Source organism: Ambystoma mexicanum, chromosome 11 (assembly GCF_040938575.1).
Source record: "Ambystoma mexicanum isolate Mex_15411 chromosome 11, UKY_AmexF1_1, whole genome shotgun sequence".
Taxonomy (NCBI): Eukaryota; Metazoa; Chordata; class Amphibia; order Caudata; family Ambystomatidae; genus Ambystoma; species Ambystoma mexicanum.
In genome coordinates, this window is record NC_090934.1 from 88,426,151 (window position 1) to 88,446,801 (window position 20,651).

Here is a 20,651-nt window from a genome sequence, read left to right on the forward strand (position 1 = left end):
TTCCAGCCTGCGAGATTAGCAGAAGCAGGTACGCTTGCCGGTGCCATTGTCCCTATCTGTGCTGTGAAGAGCGGAGTGACCCAAGGAACATAGTATGCTGGAGGTGATGTCAGCTAGCAGACGGTAGCAGGCTTGGAGCCATTGTGATCCGGGCCTGAAGTATGTTGAGAGCTATTCGGAGTGAACTCTGATCCTTGTCTCTGATGTTATGGTGACGTGTGAGAACATTGGGCACAGCGCATCTCTGAGGACGTTAGGACATCAAAGAAAAGAACCTGCTGCGTCCCCCTGCATGACATCAATGGGCTTTGGAGTGCACAAGTGAAAATGGTGATTCGGCTCCGGAGAGCGGTGCACGGCTCATCATCCTGTGAACATGGGAATACGAGGGGAAAAGAAGAAATAGAAGTACCGTGCTAACGCTGTGATGCAGAAGTATTGTGGGTCACTATGGGGTTGGGGACTGTCAGCCCTTTTTTTAGGACTGCAGTGCCAGAAAGAGCATGCACCGGCACTTTGTGAGGCAGTACATGTCTTCAGTTTACATCCCGCGTTAGGTACAGCAATTACCGGCTGTGCTTGGGCACTATATATATATAGAAGATGTGCTGCTTTTTCAGCGCGGCAAAGGTTACGTTAATTGTGCTGACCTCCTGAACGAATAGAATATGGAACTGAAAAAGTATTAACACTACAATTACCGAACGGCCACAGGGAAGGCCGGCGTAAGGTGTCAAGGTGGTCATACAAGGGTCAAGCCAAACCCACTGTACAATCGAAAGATCTTGACACGGTGCGCAAGGTTTTGACAATTGTGAAATTGTGAATCGGACTGAGGGAACTGTTAAACAGCATTTTGCAACCAGCTGAGGGGAATGCCGTGCGAACTGCAATTTTGCGAACCCGCCCTTTCTATAGGCCAACAAGGTGACCCAGCGAGACGTGATCGCCCTGCGGAAGTCTCTGTTTAAAATTGGCAGAATGGTTTGGGAGGTCTGAGCCCGGATGAGGGGGACCTAAAGTGAACATTGTGTGATTGTTTAAAAAGACATTAAGACCTATGAATATTACAAATGAAGAGATGATCGAAAGGCGATAGTGAGCCCGACGGGGGGACGTCAAGAGAAAAGCATAGGGAAGTGAATCCCACTCTGTGAAAAACCTAAGTGAACTACATTGTGACGACAAGTATGAACCTCACTGAGGGAAGTCCACAGTGAGTGGTTGGTCTGAGCCCGACTGTGGGAGGCTGACGACTGAGACGGATCGGAGCCCGGCTGAGGGGGATTCAAGGGTGAAGGGTAATCAACCGACGTGAAGATTAACAGCAGGAACTTTCTGTTTTGTCGTATCAGACCATTTGAAGCAAGAGACTTTGCAGGAGAAGAGACTTGGGCACAGAAAGCCCTGATCTAGAGAAAAGAAACTGTAAGCTCGTGCCAGAGAAGCCCAGGAGAGTGCTGTGCTCAAGAGTCCTGCCTTGTCCCATGATAATAAACGTGGGGATGGGAGAGCTTGGCCTTAACATCCTGACTTATCATTTTTGAACACTGCTTTCTTCTCTTGTGAATATTATCCCACACTATTTTGTAGCATAGAGGTAAGGGCTGGCCATATGTTTTCTTAGTATAGGCCCTTTTTTATTTTGACTAGACTCCACCATGACGGTATTATTATTATTTAGGTTTAGATTAGGCGTTTATCACACCCCCATTTTACAGTTTAATAAACACCCTTGAACTGTGATCACTTGTGTCTGTCTTACTTTGATACCAGTCCTTTCATACAGTACCCTCCTACTTACTTACCCTTGGACTTACCTGATATATATACCTTGTCACTGGAGCTTAGTAAAGAAGTTCAATTCCCTTACCTGCAGTATCAGACTCACAATTCACACCGCTAGATAGGACACGTAGTACCACAGGAAGAAACTATTTTAACGGCCTGATTGAAAGAAGTGTGTATAGAAAATGTTTTAGGAATGTTTTAGGTATTTACGATGAGGTGAAAAAGGTTCATAGCATATATTAATGAAGATGGACAGGTGCAGGGGAGAAAAGTGTGAGTCTGTCACCCAAGTCGCCAATATACAATCATGAAAAATAAAGTGTCCTTAATTGGTGGGCACTCCCATCCCCTGCTCACCTCATACACTGTCAACAGGGTCAGTCAATAGTTTGTATAACTTAAATGTTTTTGATATTGTTTATGGTCTCATATAAGCACTTTATTCCATATAATGTATCTTTACATATGCCGATTCAGTAGCTAAATAGTAAATGATTTATTCTAAAATTTCATCCAAAGAAAATCAACAATGAAATTACAAATATAATAAAAAGAGCTTGACGAGTTTCGGGAGCCAAAATCCCTTCATCAGGAATAATGATTCACAAAGTTCGGATACTTGATTCATTCTTCTAGCTTCAACCTTCCTATTTTTACCAAGTAAATTAAACACTAAGGTCAGTTTTGTTATGGACCTCAAAATGTATATATGTGTTTAAATAGAACATCCCAATGTATGTGGATATAAATCAACCTAATAGATGTCAGGAGATAACACTCTGTATGCTGGGAGCAAACTAATCTTCTAGATCTGTTGTTCTTAAGTAGGGTCAATTCTTATTCCTTGGACCTGGAAATATACCAGACAAGATCATGTATTTCTACACTAAAGAACATAATTCTAAAATGCATTGTGTTTCAATTCAAAATGCCTACCTCTAAGTTCACCAACTTCTATGGACCAAGGTAGAAGAGAGCAATACTTGCGGATGAAGTCTAACTTGCTATATGCAGAGGTTTGCTATCCTTTCCTCTATTGCAGGTAATTTAGAGAGAAAATAGATGTCTGGTTTAAGTATGCTATTGCTAATGGAAGCAACATGTTTGTAAGCTCCTGAAGTATGCTTACCTCACATTTTCTCATTTTCAATAACTCCTATAAAGAAGGTTTTAAGAAATGTGGAGGTTGTGGGTCTGCAGGAATACTGTCCCGTTCTGTGTTTCTAAAGAAGAGTGTCAAGGATAATTTAAGCTTGTCTTCTTTAAGACTCATCCCAATTTGCTCGCAATGTGCCATGCCTTGTGTCTATAGTCTAAAATTCATTTGTCACACCCGCAGTTTAGTTGTATATCCATCCACACAGTGACAGGGGAAGAACGCTCTGTATTCAAGATGGCCGGTTAAGTAATGACATTCAGTGCGTGCTCGCGGGCGCGCTGACCTCATATGGTAATGATTTGTTTACCTGTCTGCAGGTATCGAATGCGGTGCCTGTCTATGTCCTCCAGTTTTGGAGTGAAAAACGATCCGGGCTAATAGTATCTAAAGATCTATAAGCATCTCGTAGGGCTGAAGTTCGAATGCTGATCTCGGTATCATTGCGCAATATGCTACTTACAATAAATAAGTACATCACATGATTACGTGGTAGATTATTCCTGTGGATGTATCCGTACACATCAACGTTTCTACATGTTATAACTGTTATTTTTACATAATATAATAATGCTGTTATGTACGACCTAGCATATCGTTCACCTAGAGAGTTACATTACTAATGTATTGATCACACATAGCTTAGTAGTTAAACATAGATTATTCAACATTCACTTATCAGTGGTTAAATATCGATGCATTGTCATGGCATTTCAACAATTTTAGTGGTACAGCCACATCATTGTAAATGACATAGGTTGTTCATTAAATCCGTTACATTCAGAGAATGTTATTCATAAATGGTATTGCAGTTTCAAGTGCATTAGGAGTACCCACTTGGTCAGTGATTGTCTAGCATCCTGATTTTTTGGTCATACGTGTACATCGAATTATACACACATTCATAATGTTCATATTGTGTATAGTTATATTACATGGGGCTACTCATAATACACCAGAGTTGTTTGTGTCAACAGTATACATTAGTATACTTTAGTCCATATGTAAAGACGGTGCAATGTGTCAACATTATTTAGAGAAATGCTGTTAATGAAAACTCTTCATTTAGTCCTGTGGGTGCCATGGAGCCCAACCTGTGGATCCAGAAAATGTATCTCTTTGCTAGGAGTATATTGGTGTTCCTTCCTCTCGGTGGTGACTTAATCTCCAAAACCACATATTGCATACAATATACTATTGACTGAGGCGGTTGTCAGTATATGAGGTGTACAGGGGACGGGAGAGTCCACCAATTGAGGATACTTTATTTTTTGTGATTGATTGCAAGAAGTAAACGTGTATCTTTCAATGTGCATGAATAACTGTGTGCAAAGAAATACATATTACAAAACCATTTCTGTTTTTCAGTTAAAGCATATTTTTCCCACTTATAAAATACTCTCATTGGGAATTGGACATTTTACAGGCTAAAAATAATTTTATGCCCAACTTCAAAAAATAGGGAGTAAAATACTCAAACTTCCAAATCCTATCTGGAGCACTGCCCGCACTCACTCTAGAATTCAACTTTTGGTGGCGATACCCTTATCCTGCAGGTGGGGGGGATATAAAGTTTCTCCTTTATAGAACTCCCCTTTCAGTCAGACATGCGATGTAGCGTTCCTGTCCATGTTTTTATTTTTCAGAATCCCAGGGCATTGAGTCAGGATGTTGGGATGCTGTCAAAGGACTGAGGATTTTGGATAAATCGATGACTTGCTCTACACATTTTTGTGCACCTGGGGACGGCAGAAAAACCTTGGTGGTATCTTATTTGATGTGTCGGAAAAACAGTGATTTACGATGGCGTATTCAAACGTAAGCATGCAGGGTAGATCTACCTGGGGCCTCTACTTCTTGGTCCAACGGCTCCAGGTGCTGCATAATTCTGCAGCACGATTGGCATTGAACGCCCCGAGACAATCTTGCGCCTGGTCTTACTGGCTAAACTTCATTGACTTCTGGTGAGAAGCCGTATACAATTTAAGGCACTTTGTATTTTCTCACCAGGCCCATGTTTCTTCAGTCCATACTGATTTGCTGAGTTCCGCGACACCCTCTGCGTTCTGTCTCTGCTAATCTGTTGCAATTTCCGCGTTTCTGTAAAACTCGAGCAGGAGGGTGCTCTTTTTCAGTCCTAGGCATTCACTCCCTGCTTACTTGCAGGAGATTTTGGATCATCTGTGCTTCCATAGAGCTCTCAAGACTTTTTTGCTTTGAGGAGCGAGGGTGATTTTGTAGGTTTCTTGCTTCGGCTGTTAGCGCTCAGATGCCTTTTGGCCCTGGTCTGCGCTCAATACATTTATTTACACGTTGGCATCATGGGCCTTTGGGCAGAGTCATTTCTAGCAGGAGCTTGTAGGATAGCAACACTAGAAGACCCAAACGCGATTATCAGACCTACAGGTGAACGTGGAAAGTAATGCCTTGGGTTCCTTTCGCACATGTGTTTTGCACTGTGCAATGCCAGACTGTGGTGCAGGATGGCTCGATAGTAGATGACTATGGTGTGTGCAGCAGCATGCTACATGGTCTGGGTGGGTTGTCATAGGCCCCCTCTATAGCTAGACTTGGCATACCTCATAGGTTAAAACTGGGACAAGGAAGAGGGCAGGGAGATAATGATTAGATCAGTTCCCAGTAATCTTCATTAGGCCTAGTTCTACTCTTCCTCATCACAGTACTGACGACCCACCTCTCTCTCCCGATATTTAGCCGGGTCCATGAAGTAACTGTGGGGTTGTGAGAGACTGCGAGAATCATCTCCAGATGGGGGAGGATTGCAGAGAATATTTGAGAACAGGTGTTGCCACGGAGGCTGTTGCTGAGGAAGAGTGGGACTAGCAGTAATGACGATTACTGATAAGCAATCAATGCATTGGAGAACGCAAACGCACAAAGTGGATTAAGAATGAGCTAGGCACGTTCACCATACTCAAAGCAGCCATTTTGAGTGTGCAAAGACAGGGAACAGCGCTAGCAGCGGTTGTAGGTGTGCAAGGACAGGACACAGAGATGACGGCATAGAATGGGTGTGTGCAAAGACACCACACAATCCCAACGCAATCCCTGTCCTGTCATTGATGGTTTTGTCCTTGTGTATTTGTCTTAGCGCCCTGATGCCTGCAGGCTTTCGGTGCTCTATAAATAAATAAATAAACACAGGATCTGGATTTGTGTAAATCCAGCACACAAAGCTCCAAGCAGCAATTGTAAGTGTGCAAGGACAGCACGCAGAACTCACTGAGTAAATGAGAGTGGCTAGGGCCAGTTTTCTGGACTCAGAGTAGCGAGTGTGTATAACACCACACACAGCTCACAGAGGAGATTTTGAGTTTTTATGGGCAGTTTGCTAAGTGACTGTTGTGAAAACAAGTTTTCAAAAGCTCAAAGCAGTTATTGGGGGTGGGGAAAGTTATCGCAGAGCACACAGCAGGGAATGAGAGTATTTAAATCCTGTTTACAGAATGCAGAACAGTGATTGTAAGTGTAGGCCCCCGCACACACACAGCACACACAGGCTGGTGTTCAGAATTTAGATTCGAAGGGCCTGATTGTCAAAGATTTGAACTGGAGCAAATCAGAGCTACCTGTGATTATCTCTGGTTTGCACCTCTTCCTTACACTGATTCTCCAAGCGCAAAACTAGAGCAAATCTGGAGATTCCTGCAGCAACTCTGTAGACCTCTACAGAGAAATGGAAGGGCCTTCAGGCACTGGACCTCCGCCAGACAACTCACGTCATCAGCATCACAGACCTGTACCATGGCATTCCTACTGATGGGAAGGCCTTTAGGTACCAGAACCCTGTATGATGCATCCTGTGGAGTCATCACTATTCCCCAGCCAAAGATCTCCTCCCACATGGCCAGGGGACGGCAGCTGCTACCTGATCCTAACCCTGGGGGTGTTATATGAGGGAGGATCACACAGCAGGAGATGGCTGTCAGGGAGAGGTGGTGATCCCATCGAGAGGGACGCAGTATTCTTTCCTTCCCAGGGAGGAAGACCTCATAACTCCTGAATTCTTAATGGCTTGTTGTCACTTTATAAATCCCTCTCATTGTAAGATCCAAAACAACCTTCCTGCCAAACAATCGGAGCAGAATACTATTCATCCCTCGTGTACACATAATACTCAATTAACATCGTCTGTCTGAGATATCTTTCATTTAAACAAAGATCCAAAACAATGCAACTTCAAAATGATCTAAAGCGCCTATGGACTCCAACTCCCATAAGGCCTCAAGCACTAAGACGAGGAAGAGGAAGAACGAGTTAATGTGGAGTGAAAGAAACACCAAGCTAACATGCAGATTAGTTGTCATAATGGAAATCAGCTGAACATGACATTTAAACATGGAGAACACCTTCAATTCAGTAGAGGAGAAGAGAGATGAAGAGCAGGCCAAGTGGGAAGGGGAACCGAAGTCAGAAGCAGACACAGAGAGACGGACCGTGCTGGGAGAGATAGACGCATCCAAGCAGCCGCTTGCAAGCATAATTTACAGGAGGGACGTGAGACCGAGAGAAGTGAAGTGGAGGCCTTGGAGGACCCTCTGGAAGGCTGACAGCAGGAGTGAGGGGACATGGTCTTGTTAATCAACCACAGTTCTACCGGCAAATGAATGCGTAGTGAGCGGAGGAACCGAAAGAGAGTCTATTAAGCAGGAGAAGTCATCCCAGAGTTAACACTCTGCTGCAGCAACGTGCCATGGAGCGGCAACGTCATCAAACACTGGTGAGTCTGCTCATAGGAGTTGGGGTCCCGGGGTGTGCCGACAGGCATATGAACAATTGAAAACTTATATTGAATACCAACCAAGAAAATCAGAAAGTCCGAATTTACACAAATCCTCATATAGGAGAAGTAAATATGGAGAAAGTTGGAGTAAATATTATTACCAGCAGCAGATGAACATTAATGAAGAAGTTGAAAGGCAAAATCTGTGCAAGTCTCCATGTATGAGATGTCAATTTGGGAAAGATTGGAACAAGCATTGCCATCAGCAAGTTAATACTAATGAAGAAGTTAATAGTCAGAACTTGAACAAGTCTCCATATATGAGATGTCAATATGGGGGACGATAGAACAAGTAGTACCTAAAGTCAAGGCAGCATAAACAGTGAAGGGGTACAACTGTGTTATACTAAAAGAGAACATTGTGGAAAGTCCTGGTGAGAGAAGCACATCAGGCAGTGAGCTTTTGGGAAAAATATACCTGGCATGGGAGTATACCAGGGGACCTACAAAACCCAGAAGAGGGTTCCTGGCAGGGGAGTATACCAGGTAATCCATTTAGAACAAGAGAAAGAGGACATTGTAATAAGCAGTTCAGGTGACAGAAGCACATCAGGCAGTGAGCCTTTGGGAGAAAGATGCCTGGCAAGAGAGTATACCAAGAGATCTACAAAACCTAGAAGAGGATTCCTGGCAGGGGAGTATACCAGGTGACCATTCTTAAGAATGTGTTGTGTAAAAGCGACATTTCAACTACTCTTGAGGAATCAGCGTTTGGAAAACCACCTTTTGCCATCCTCCGGCAGTGTTGTGCGAGGGAGACATATCTACTTGTTTTGAGGAATTATTTTTTGGAAAAGACACTTTGCCAATCTTAAGCAAGTGTTATAGGGAAGAGCAATTTCTGACTCCGCTAAAGAATCAATATTTGAAAAGGACACTTTCACTATCCTACCTGAAATAGTCCAGGGGAATGGAACCCTCTCCTGGATTCAAGGATTGTTTGTTGAACTTTCATATTTGGTTTTTACACACTTTTTGCTAAATCAAAACCAGAAACACTTACCTTGCAACTTTTATTGTTCATTTTTAGTGTGAGCGGTAGATATGTTTTGGTCAAAAGGACAGTTTACATAATTGTTGACGATGAAATATAGACTGATCTTGTTTTAGTTTCCTAGGTAGGGAAACTCTCTTTACTATAGGGACAGTTAGGCCTTTATCCAAGCCTTTGATAGTTGAAAACACTACCACTTTGTGTCCGCCTCTCATTTCTGTCCCCTCACACTTGCCAGACTACTCACATCACCAACATCACAGACCTACTCCATGGCATTCTCACGGATGGAATGGCCTTTAGGTAGCAGACCCCCTCCCAGACTACTCACGTCGCCAACATCACATACCTACGCCATGGCATTCTCACAGATGGGAGAGCCTTTAGATAGCAGACCGCCGCCAGACTACTCACATCACCAACATCACAAACCTACTCCATGGCATTCTCACGGATGGAATGGCCTTTAGGTAGCAGACCCCCTCCCAGACTACTCACGTCGCCAACATCACATACCTACTCCATGGCATTCTCACAGATGGGAGAGCCTTTAGATAGCAGACCGCCGCCAGACTACTCACATCACCAACATCACAAACCTACTCCATGGCATTCTCACGGATGGAATGGCCTTTAGATAGCAGCCCCCTCCCAGACTACTCACGTCGCCAACATCACATACCTACTCCATGGCATTCTCACGGATGGAATGGCCTTTAGATAGCAGACCGTCGCCAGACTACTCATGTCCCCAACATCACAGACCTACTCCATGGCATTCTCACAGATGGGAGATGGGAGGGTCTTTAGGTACCAGAACCCCCACCAAACTACCCATGTCACCAGCATCACAGTCCTATTCCATGACATTTCCACAGCTAGATGGCAGGGCATTTAGGACTGGACCCCCTGCCAGAGTACTCACGTCACCATCACAGACCTGTACCATGACATTTCCACAGATTTATAGGAGGGCCTTTAGGCACTGTATTCCCGCCAGAATACTCCCGTCACCAACATCACAGACCTGTACCATGACATTTCCACAGATTTATAGGAGGGCCTTTAAGCAATGGATTCCCGCCAGACTACTCATGTCACCAACATCACAGACCTGTACCATGACATTTCCACAGATAGATAGGAGGGCCTTTAGGCACTGGATTCCCGCCAGAATACTCACATCACCAACATCACAGACCTGTACCATGACATTTCCACTGATAGATAGAAGGGCTTTTAGGCACTAGACTCCCTCCAGACTACTCACATCACCAACATCACAGACCTGTACCATGACATTTCCAAAGATAGATCGGAGGGCCTTTAGGCACCGAACTGCCTGCCAGAATACTCACGTCACCAACTTCACAGACCTGTACCATTACATTTCCACAGATAGATAGGAGAGCCTTTAGGCAATGGACACCCGCTGCTCTACTCACATCACCAACATCACAGACCTGTACCATGACATTTCCACAGATAAATCGGACAGCCTTTAGGCACCGAACTGCCTGCCAGAATACTCACGTCACCAACTTCACAGACCTGTACCATTACATTTCCACAGATAGATAGGAGGGCCTTTAGGCACTAGACTCCCTCCAGACTACTCACGTCACCAACATCACAGACCTGTACCATTACATTTCCACAGATAGATAGGAGAGCCTTTAGGCAATGGACGCCCGCTGCTCTACTCACGTCACCAACATCACAGACCTGTACCATGACATTTCCACAGATAGATCGGACAGCCTTTAGGCACCGAACTGCCTGCCAGAATACTCACGTCACCAACTTCACAGACCTGTACCATTACATTTCCACAGATAGATAGGAGGGCCTTTAGGCACTAGACTCACTCCAGACTACTCACGTCACCAACATCACAGACCTGTACCATGATATTTCGACAGATAGATTGGAGAGCCTTTTGGCACTGGATGCCTGCCAGAATACTCACGTCACCAACATCACAGACCTGTACCATGGCATTCTCACATAGGGGAGATGGGAGGACCTTTGGGTACCGGATGCCCGCCAGACTACTCATATCACCAACATCTCAAACCAATACTGTGACCTTCCTACAGAAAGGAGATGGGAAGGGCCTCTAGGCACCTGAGGCTCTCCAGCACTACTCACATCACGAGCATTGCAGACCTAGACAGTGCTTATTGAGGGTTGCGAAATTGAGGGTTCTCTAAAAAGGGAGCGTGGCCTACAGTGATAGGCTTGGCCTAATGTGTACGCCAACCTGACCCAAACAATACAGCACGAGAGCCTGCAGACATGTACTTTGAGTCACTCAGCATGGTCTCAGGTGGCATTGTTTACATCCAGTCTGCATATAGTACATTCATTTATCTGGGGTCTGTAAATTAATCACACTCTCACTCAGTATAGAAACTATTCAATCGGGGTGCAAAACACCTTCATTCTGTAAATAAATGCACTATGAGAAAGGTCAGGTAGTCCATAGCACCAGTGTGCTTCACTGTTCATTTGCATAAAATCAAAGAGCATTTGGGAACATAAGAATGACCACAGAATTTGTTGTAATTGACATTTGTCTGTGGTGGTGACTCAAGTAAGAAACCCTTCTGTGCACAGGTCACTCTGCCTATTTAATTTGTCACAACACTCACTCTACGTGCAAAATGTCTGCAAACCAAGCCATATACACTCATTGGCACAGCGCCCGATTATGGATATAAGGCTTGGGCTCTTCGGCTTAAGCGGAGGACAAAGTCTCATTTCCTTAAATGCTTCACAGAGCTTTTAAATAAATCACACAGTGCCCAATGCAAAGTGTGCCAACATCGGATGGGCTGCTTAGGAGTGGCAGAGGAAACCCTGGCTCTCAAGTAGTTTTTGCAGACTGCCAGAATCTACCTTAGCCTTTTTAAAGCCCTGGGCCATGACTTCCCTAAAGGTAGGCTATGGGGACTGCCTTTAAGTACCCAGACTACCCAGTTCATCATTATGCATAATGTTCCTTGTCATCTCCAACCTCTACATGGAATCTCTGGGGCAACTCCTCGCCAACAAAGACATCAAGTTACACTTAAATGCAGATGACCCACAGCTTTAGCTAAAGATCCATCCACTAACAATATCTATCGACTCATGCACTTTCTGTCCTTCATCCAAGTCTGGCCATCAAGCGCCCACTTGACGCTTAACCCGACGAAGACCAAACTCATTCTCCTAGGAAAACCCACCAAGCATGCGCAAGCCTAGAAATGCCTGAATGACATGAAGCGTGATGGATTCAATCTCTCCGCTTTACTACTCATTCAAAACACAAATCAACAAGAAGACCCAGGTAGCCTTGAAACACTTGTGTATAGGCGCGTTATAAATGCCATATCATATCATACCAACTTGTGCTCCTCTGCAACGTCGAGCCTTTCATCCCCTCGCGAAGCTTCCGAACAGATATCCAAGTGCTGGTGATTGCCTACCTGGACCATGACAATGTCCTTCACGCAAAACTCACAGATGCCAACTGGGCCCCTCTGAAAGCCGTCCAGAATGCCGAAGCACAGGCTCATCACAGGACTAAGAAATTCAACCACATCACACCCACCCTCAAGGGGCTGCACTGGCTAGCATCATATCGAAGACAGTCGGCATCAACTGTACTGCAGTCGGAAACCAAAAAACACCCACCGTGGCCAAAAATTCACCTTCTCCGGAGGCCAGCACAACTGCAGAAGCCACAACTTCAACAGTCTTGAACTGCAAGGAGACATGACATGTCATTCCCTGCTATGTACACCATCCGTGCCGCAAGTTACCAACACAGATGAGACTGGCCCCCCACCATCCTACACTTCAGGAGGGACATGAAGGCCCCAACCTTCAAATAACATCTTGCCAATCACTGATTGCTCCACTCATCCCTTTTCCTCCTCATCTGGAGATCCCCCCTACCCTGCCCCTCTGCTACACCTGGACCCGACTTGTAACCCCTTGGATGCGCCCCCTATGTACAGCGCCCTGTTGCTTTCCAGCTAGGTTTGTTCATTATAAATGCCTTATCATATCATAGAATATAAATCCCATAGACATGCAGTCTCACAGACCGGCACCATGTTGTTCCTGTATGTAGGAGATGGGGGCGGCTGTAGGTTTCCACTCTCATGCTAGGACCTTTCCCTTTACTGACGTCACAGACCTGTGCAATGGCACTGCCACAAGTAGGAGATGGGGTGGTCATTCAGGCACCCGATCCGTGCCAGGACAACTATCTTCGCTGAACCCCAGTGACCCTTACCATGAAGGTTCTACCACACTCCAGGCCATCCATGAGCATTTGAGCCAATGCTCAGTGCTACACAGTACTGTAAATGGGAGGGTTGAGTATACATCCCCTATGATATATGATATGATATGATATGATATGGCATTTATAACGCACCTGTACACAAGTGTTTCTATGCGCGACGAGGCAAGGGCGGGGGAATGGAGGGAAGACAGAGACCGCGATCTTACTAGGCCATGTGTCATTCAGATCGCACAAGTGCAGGGAAGTGGAAGGGGAGAAGTGCCAAGGCTTGGGGGAGAGGTAAATCAGAAAGTGCAGCTAACGGATGGCTCAGAAGTGCAGAGAGAAGGGACTGTGGGGTTACAGATACAGACCACAAGTGCTGGGGAAGCCAAGAGGCAGTGCGCAGGGCAACTGGACATGTAGGAACCTGGACCCAAGTTCATAGGGGGGCCAGGTGACCAGTGCATGGCCCAGATGAGTCATCAGCAGGGCAGAGAAAGAAAGAAAGCGGAAGCGAAAAGGAAGGTCTTGAGTTGCTCCCGGAACCAGAGGTGGCTCTGCTCAAGTTTGAGCGAGGCTGTTCCAGAGGGACGCCCCAGCCGAAGACAGAGATCTGCCCCCAACTCTCTGCTTGGAAAAGCAACTGACCCTCAGAGAGTTGGAGGTGGATGAGCGGAGAGCTCGAGAAGGGAGATGTTTAGGAAGACAGAGTTTGAGGTAGTGCGGTCCTAGGCCCCAGAAAGCCTTGTGGACGATGCAGAAGCAAACGATGACACAACCTGCACTTTTTGCGGCCAACCACTTCCTCCTGGGCTACACTACTACCGCACCCCAGACCACTTCAAGGCATCATTCCCACCAAACACCAGAGTTATAGCGTTGATGCTACTGCACACCTGCCCAAGGCCATGTTACCACCCACCACGGCCAAGCAGGGCCTTCCTCTCAAGAATGTACTGCCACCGTTATCACCAGGAGCTGCGCCCACTGCTACTGGTCTGCTCACCCAGGTGGCATCAGGGGAAATATCTGCCATGTCGGGCATGGAGACATTTACAGATGGCACTTTCTGGAGCTATTATTCCTTCTGTGCCATCCTCTCACAAAACTGTCAACTCCATATACTCAACTATCCAAACTTGGATGGCAGAAAACTGGCTTTGCCTCAATACTGAGAAAACCAAACTTCTGCTTATTGGATCCCCTGCCACTATTGGAAGATTGGACAAACAATATAGCTCCTTCTTGATAGATAACACACCAATCAAGGTATCCCAGGCTGTCAAAAACTTGGGTGTGTTTTTGGACTCCAACCTTACTATGAATAGACAGGTCAACGCCATTGCCTGTACTTCAGCATACCACTCTAAATTGCTTAATGCAGCCAGACCCTTTCTCTCAAAAAAGAACTGTCTCACTATTGCAAGAGCAATAATAGGATCCTGATTGGACGATTGTAATGCCCTCTTTGTAGGCACCTCTGGAAAGAATATCTCCAAGCTCCAAATAGTACAAAACAATGCCCTCAGGGCCGCCGCTGGTATCGCCAAAAGGGAGCATATCTCTGAGGCCAGGAAACAGGCCCATTGGCTTCCCGTCAAAGAAAGGATCCTCTTTAAAACTCTCGCTCTCATAAATGCGTCCGTAACCTAGCCCCTCTCTACCTTGCCCAAAGAATTGCCAAGCCACTCTCAACCAGACCCATCAGAGCGGCCTACACCAACAGAATTGCCCTCCCTAAGACCCAGAGAGTTCAAGCTGGAGACACAAGCTTCTCCACCATGGCTGCAACTCATTGGAACACCCTGCCACCTCACATTAGGAGGATTGACTCACACTCAGCCTTTCGCAAAGCGATTAAAACGAACATAGCAACTCTTGCTCGGGCTTATACTAATATATGATCTGAAATCTGTAATGTATTTTTTGTACTGTATTATTCATCTGATGAATTAAATGATATTAGAGAGATTCTCTCCCTCTGAACTAAGTTCATGCTCTATGTACCCCTGAGCAACTCCAGGAACCAAGCATTCTTTCTACTGTCAACAAGACAATCTCATGCAGCAGCGCCTCGATGCCTTTGGGCTGTAGCGCGCTTTACAAATTCAAATAAATAAATAAATAGAGCCATGCCCGATGGTTGTGGACCAGCCAGTTCTTTTTTTTCTTAGCATTCTGGGACTTGTAGTCCTGCATTTCTGATGGAAAACAGAACTAGAAATGCCAGACTCCAGAGGATAACAATTGCACTAGTTGGGCTACTTCTTCCCAACAGCTCTGGGATCAATAACGGCTGGCAAGAGCTCAATTGGTTCTAGTGGCCATGTGTGAGAATGTAATCCAGGCCTGGTTTTAGTTTGAGATGTTAGGTGGCACTTAGGCGCCTCCTATTAGCCGAAACTATTGCATTGCAGTATAGGTAGGAGGGAGATGACATGTGAAGAGGAAAACCACAGTTTTCTGGGGTTGTTTAATTATTTACCTACCCATTGACTACCCATGGCCATGCAATCCCTCTGGCCATTCCCACTGACTACATGTCCCTCCCCATCCAAAACATATCCTCATGGGATCTCTTTGAGCTCGCATTATCCGTTATCCTGGCTGTTTTTTGTTAAGCAGTCTGCTCAGAGTTATTTGCTTAGTTGCTGCTTTAAATGGCGGTCAGTGTAATAAAAGGGTCTTAACCAAGTATAACTTCAGCCACTTGATTGCTATCTGTCCCTTGCAGTGAATTCATTGTTGAAAACAAGCAAAGACAAAGTCAACAGTGTTGGCTCGATGTATAAGGCATTTGCCACATACTGAACTCATATGCCCCGATAATCACTCTACTGAAATCATGTGACCAGATAATCACTCTACTGAATCATATGCCCAGATGATCACTCTACTGAAATCATGTGCCCAGATAATCCCTCTACTGCAATCATATGCCCAGATAATCCCTCTACTGCAATCATGTCCCCAGATAATCCCTCTACTGCAATCATGTGCCCAGATAATCACTCTACTGAATCATATGCCCAGACAATCACTCTACTGAAATCATGTGCCCAGATAATCCCTCTACTGCAATCATATGCCCAGATAATCCCTCTACTGCAATCATGTCCCCAGATAATCCCTCTACTGCAATCATGTGCCCAGATAATCACTCTACTGAATCATATGCCCAGACAATCACTCTACTGAAATCATGTGCCCAGATAATCACTCAATGTTCTATCTGCTGCGATCTTGTGACCAGTACCTTTAGATCAGTGCCTCGCAAACGCCTATCCCATACCTGCACAAATGCCAAACTGTTGTCGTTGCCAATGGTTGTTTCCATTTGGATTCTGGGAGTTGTCGTTTTTGATTCCCAATTCAAAATTTTGGAAAACTACAATTCCCAGAATTCCAGGCAAAAACACGACTGGGTGGCCTTTTCGACACACGGCCACGGACATGTTCAGAGCTCCGCACCTTCTCTCTTTGCAGGGACCCTGGTATTCGCCCTTCTAGGGTGTATAGGCTATAAATTATAGAGGAGGGCGGTTTATCATATGTTACACAAGTCACCATGCAGTGTACACACACAACATGCAGAACGCACAATGTATACACAGATTCCGCGCATGCAGGGACACACATTGGAGGTCACACCAGACAGAGAAGGCACGCACCCTGAAGCCCCAGCTTTCCTAGAATCCGCTCGCTGGGCGTTGTGTCGGCTGCCGAGCCTTTCCCTGGCCTCGAGCCCCCTCCCCCCCACCCTCCATCGCTCCGGGGTAAACACGAGTCTTGCACCGGAGGGCCGATTCGGGGGACACTTACCGCCCAGCGCTGCTATCACGGGGTTCCCCGCTGCCCTTCCTCTTCCCAGGCTGCTCCCGAGCCTCTTCCTGCTGCAGCGTGGTGAGGAAACCGCTACCACAACAACTGCAGCAGGAAGACGTCAGCCAAAGCTCACTTCCTCCCCTGCCCCTCAGCAGAGCCAGGCTGCTGTGCTGAGGGCTGGGGGAGGGGGGAAGGGAGGATGTCTAGATGGGGGGGGGGGAGAGGCTGCTGTGCTGGGGACTGGGTATACCTTGCTGGGGGGAGAGGGCGAGAGGCGCGGGGGTGGTGATGCTGCTGTGCTGGGGAAAGGCTGGGGAGAGAGGCTGCCGTGCTGGGGGTGGGGGGTGCCTTGCTAGGGTAGAGGGCGAGAGGCCAAGGGGGGTGGGGGAGGGATTACTAGCTGGGGGGAGGCTGCTGTGCTGGGGAAAGGCTGGGGAGAGAGGCTGCCGTGCTGGGGGCGGGGGGTGCCTTGCTGGGGAGAGGGCGAGAGGCAAGGGGGGCCAGGGTGGGATAACCTGCTTTGATGGGGGAGAGGATACTGTGCTGTGCAGAGGCTGCTGTACTGGTGAGAGAGATGCTTCTGTGCTGGGAGAAAGGGGATGCCTTGCTGGGGGGAGGCTGCTGTGCTGGGGGGAGAGGATGCCTTTTCCGGAGAGAGGCTGTGGGGTGGATGCCTTGCTGGGGGGAGGCTGCTATGCTGGATAGAGGCTGCTGTGCTGGGGAGAGAGGTTGCTGTGGCGAGGCTGTAGTGCTGCGGGAGAGGATGCCTTGGTGGGGCGAGAGGATGCCTTGCCGGGAGAGGCTGCTGTGCTGTGCAGAGGCTGCTGTGCTGGTGAGAGAGATGCTGCTGTGCTGGGAGAGAGGGGATGCCTTGCTGGGGGGAGATGATGCTGTGCTGGTGGGGTAGGGGTTGAGAGGATGCTCTGCTGGGCAGGGGAGGATGCCTTGCTGGGGAGAGGCTGCTGTGCTGGGAGAAGAGAGGATGCTGTGCTGTTGAGAGGCTGTTGTGCTGGTGAGAGAGATGCTGCTATGCTGGGAGAGAGGGGATGCATTGCTGGGGGGAGAGGATGCTGTGTTGGGGGGGGGAATGCTCTGCTGGGAAGGGGAGGATGCTCTGCTGGGGAGAGGCTGCTGTGCTGGGGTAGAGAGGATACCTGACCGGGGAGAGGCTGCTGTGCTGGGGGAAGAGAGGATGCTGTGTTTTGTGCAGAGGCTGCTGTACTGGTGAAAGAGATGCTGCTGTTCTGGGAGAGAGGGGATGCCTTGCTGGGGAGAGGCTGCTGTGCTGGGGAGAGGATGCGGTGCTGGGGAGAGGATGCTGTGCTGGGGAGAGGCTGCTGTGCTGGGGGAAGAGAGGATGCTGTGTTTTGTGCAGAGGCTGCTGTACTGGTGAAAGAGATGCTGCTGTGCTGGGAGAGAGGGGATGCCTTGCTGGGGAGAGGCTGCTGTGCTGGGGAGAGGCTGCTGTGCTGGGGAGAGGCTGCTGTGCTGGGGAGAGGATGCTGTGCTGGGGGAAGAGAGGATGCTGTGCTGTGCAGAGGCTGCTGTGCTGGTGAGAGAGATGCTGCTATGCTGGGAGAGAGAGGGGATGCCTTGCTGGGGAGAGGCTGCTGTGCTGGGGAGAGGATGCGGTGCTGGGGAGAGGCTGCTGTGCTGGGGAGAGGATGCTGTGCTGGGGGAAGAGAGGATGCTGTGCTGTGCAGAGGCTGCTGTGCTGGTGAAAGAGATGCTGCTGTGCTGGGAGAGAGGGGATGCCTTGCTGGGGAGAGGCTGCTGTGCTGGGGAGAGGATGCAGTGCTGGGGAGAGGATGCTGTGCTGGGGGAAGAGAGGATGTTGTGCTGTGCAGAGGCTGCTTTGCTGGTGAGAGAGATGCTGCTGTGCTGGGAGAGAGGGGATGCCTTGCTGGGGAGAGGCTGCTGTGCTGGGGAGAGGATGTGGTGCTGGGGAGGGGATGCTGTGCTGGGGGAAGAGAGGATGCTGTGCTGTGCAGAGGCTGCTGTGCTGGTGAGAGAGATGCTGCTGTGCTGGGAGAGGGGATGCCTTGCTGGGGAGAGGCTGCTGTGCTGGGGAGAGGATGCGGTGCTGGGGAGAAGATGCTGTGCTGGGGGAAGAGAGGATGCTGTGCTGTGCAGAGGCTGCTGTGCTGGTGAGAGAGATGCTGCTATGCTGGGAGAGAGAGGGGATGCCTTGCTGGGGAGAGGCTGCTGTGCTGGGGAGAGGATGCGGTGCTGGCGAGAGGATGCGGTGCTGGGGGAAGAGAGGATGCTGTGCTGTGCAGAGACTGCTGTATTGGTGAGAGAGATGCTGCTGTGCTGGGAGATAGGGGATGCCTGGCTGGGGAGATGCTGCTGTGCTGGGGAGAGGATGCCTTGCTGGGGAGAGGCTGCTGTGCTGGGGTAGAGAGGATACCTGACCGGGGAGAGGCTGCTGTGCTGGGGGAAGAGAGGATGCTGTGCTGTGCAGAGGCTGCTGTATTGGTGAGAGAGATGCTGCTGTGCTGGGAGATAGGGGATGCCTGGCTGGGGAGAGGCTGCTGTGCTGGGGAGAGGATGCTGTGTTTGGGGCGAGAGGTTGCCTTACTGGAGAGAGGATGCTGTGTTGGGGAGGGAGAGGGTACTTAACTGGTGGAGAGAGTGCTGTATTGAGAGGGCAGAAGATGGGAGCTGTACTCGTTTAATTTAAACTTTACAGTGTTTTAAAAGTGAAGAGAAAGGAAGAAAATTGCTAACATTTTCGGATAGAAACATTTAAATAAAATTAAATGGACAGTATGGCACACTAATGCATCATAAATCACTTTGCAAAAACCTCATGTATGATGCACAATAAATCGCCATCTTCAACTATAAAATACAGGGAGTATCATAAAACAATAATTTCATTGACTATATCCTGCAGAAAGTGATTCCTGTAATTCATTTATCCTAAGGTAATCAAATTGATCCTATATAATTACTTAATAACGGCAATCAATAATGATTCCAAAATTCCTCTGTGTTAAGACCGTCTTGATTATGTACACATTTCAGAAAGATTATATCCCTTACGTGTTGGCAGCAAGGGACATTTTACCAATAATTGGAATAATAGGCCTCATGAGTTTGACTGTGTGTGTGGGAAAAAACGGTGCTAATGTTACCATTGCATTACCGCACCATCCAACTATGGGTTAGGAGGTAAGGTGGAGGAAAAACCTCCAGCACAATGCTGGAAGTAATTCCACTGCCGTACTGCCACAAACGTCAATTTCGGCAGAATTACCGCTGGTGGTTATTCCGCCGAAATCCCCATAAAGGGGGACTAACCTCGCCATACCGCCATTTGTAATCCAGCGGTAATTCCACTAGACCAAGGGGCGGTAACAGTAACTCTGGTATTGTCACCAAGATATCACCAAAACCTTAATGAGGCCCAATGTCTCAATTGGAGGGGGGGGTTGGGAGGTGTTGCAATATCTACAGGTTACTGCCATCGTATTTCTTTAATACCAAATATTTCACCTGTAGGTAATAGGTTCAACCTAAATCCTAGAAATTGGGTTAACCATTAATGTGGAATGCAGCCATAGTTTACAGAAAATAATGATAAAACAATATTTATTTCTGAATTGTTTTACCGTGGCGGGCCAATGCAATCCAAAAGGTTTCTTTATTAATTCCACGCAATTTGTTAAAAGTGGATTCAAAGGGGAGTATAAAGTGCCTAATATTTACTCACAGTTATTAATAAATCTGGCAAACTCCTATCTTTTGTTCTCTAATTGTAACTTAAAAATCTTGAGAGAAAATTGTTAGTTGG

The 20,651-nt window shown here is 47.2% G+C and overlaps 1 protein-coding gene across 1 annotated transcript in view; it reads right to left on the minus strand.

Annotated features, from left to right (window-relative positions):
- The window catches only part of C11H1orf216 (chromosome 11 C1orf216 homolog), a 40,205-nt gene extending 23,189 nt beyond the window's left edge, over positions 1 to 17,016 (minus strand). Inside the window, exon 1 of the mRNA XM_069622599.1 lies at positions 16,850 to 17,016. The gene's annotated coding sequence lies outside the window, so the exon portion shown is untranslated. The remainder of the gene's footprint in view (positions 1 to 16,849) is intronic.
- Between the last annotated feature and the right edge of the window lie 3,635 nt (positions 17,017 to 20,651).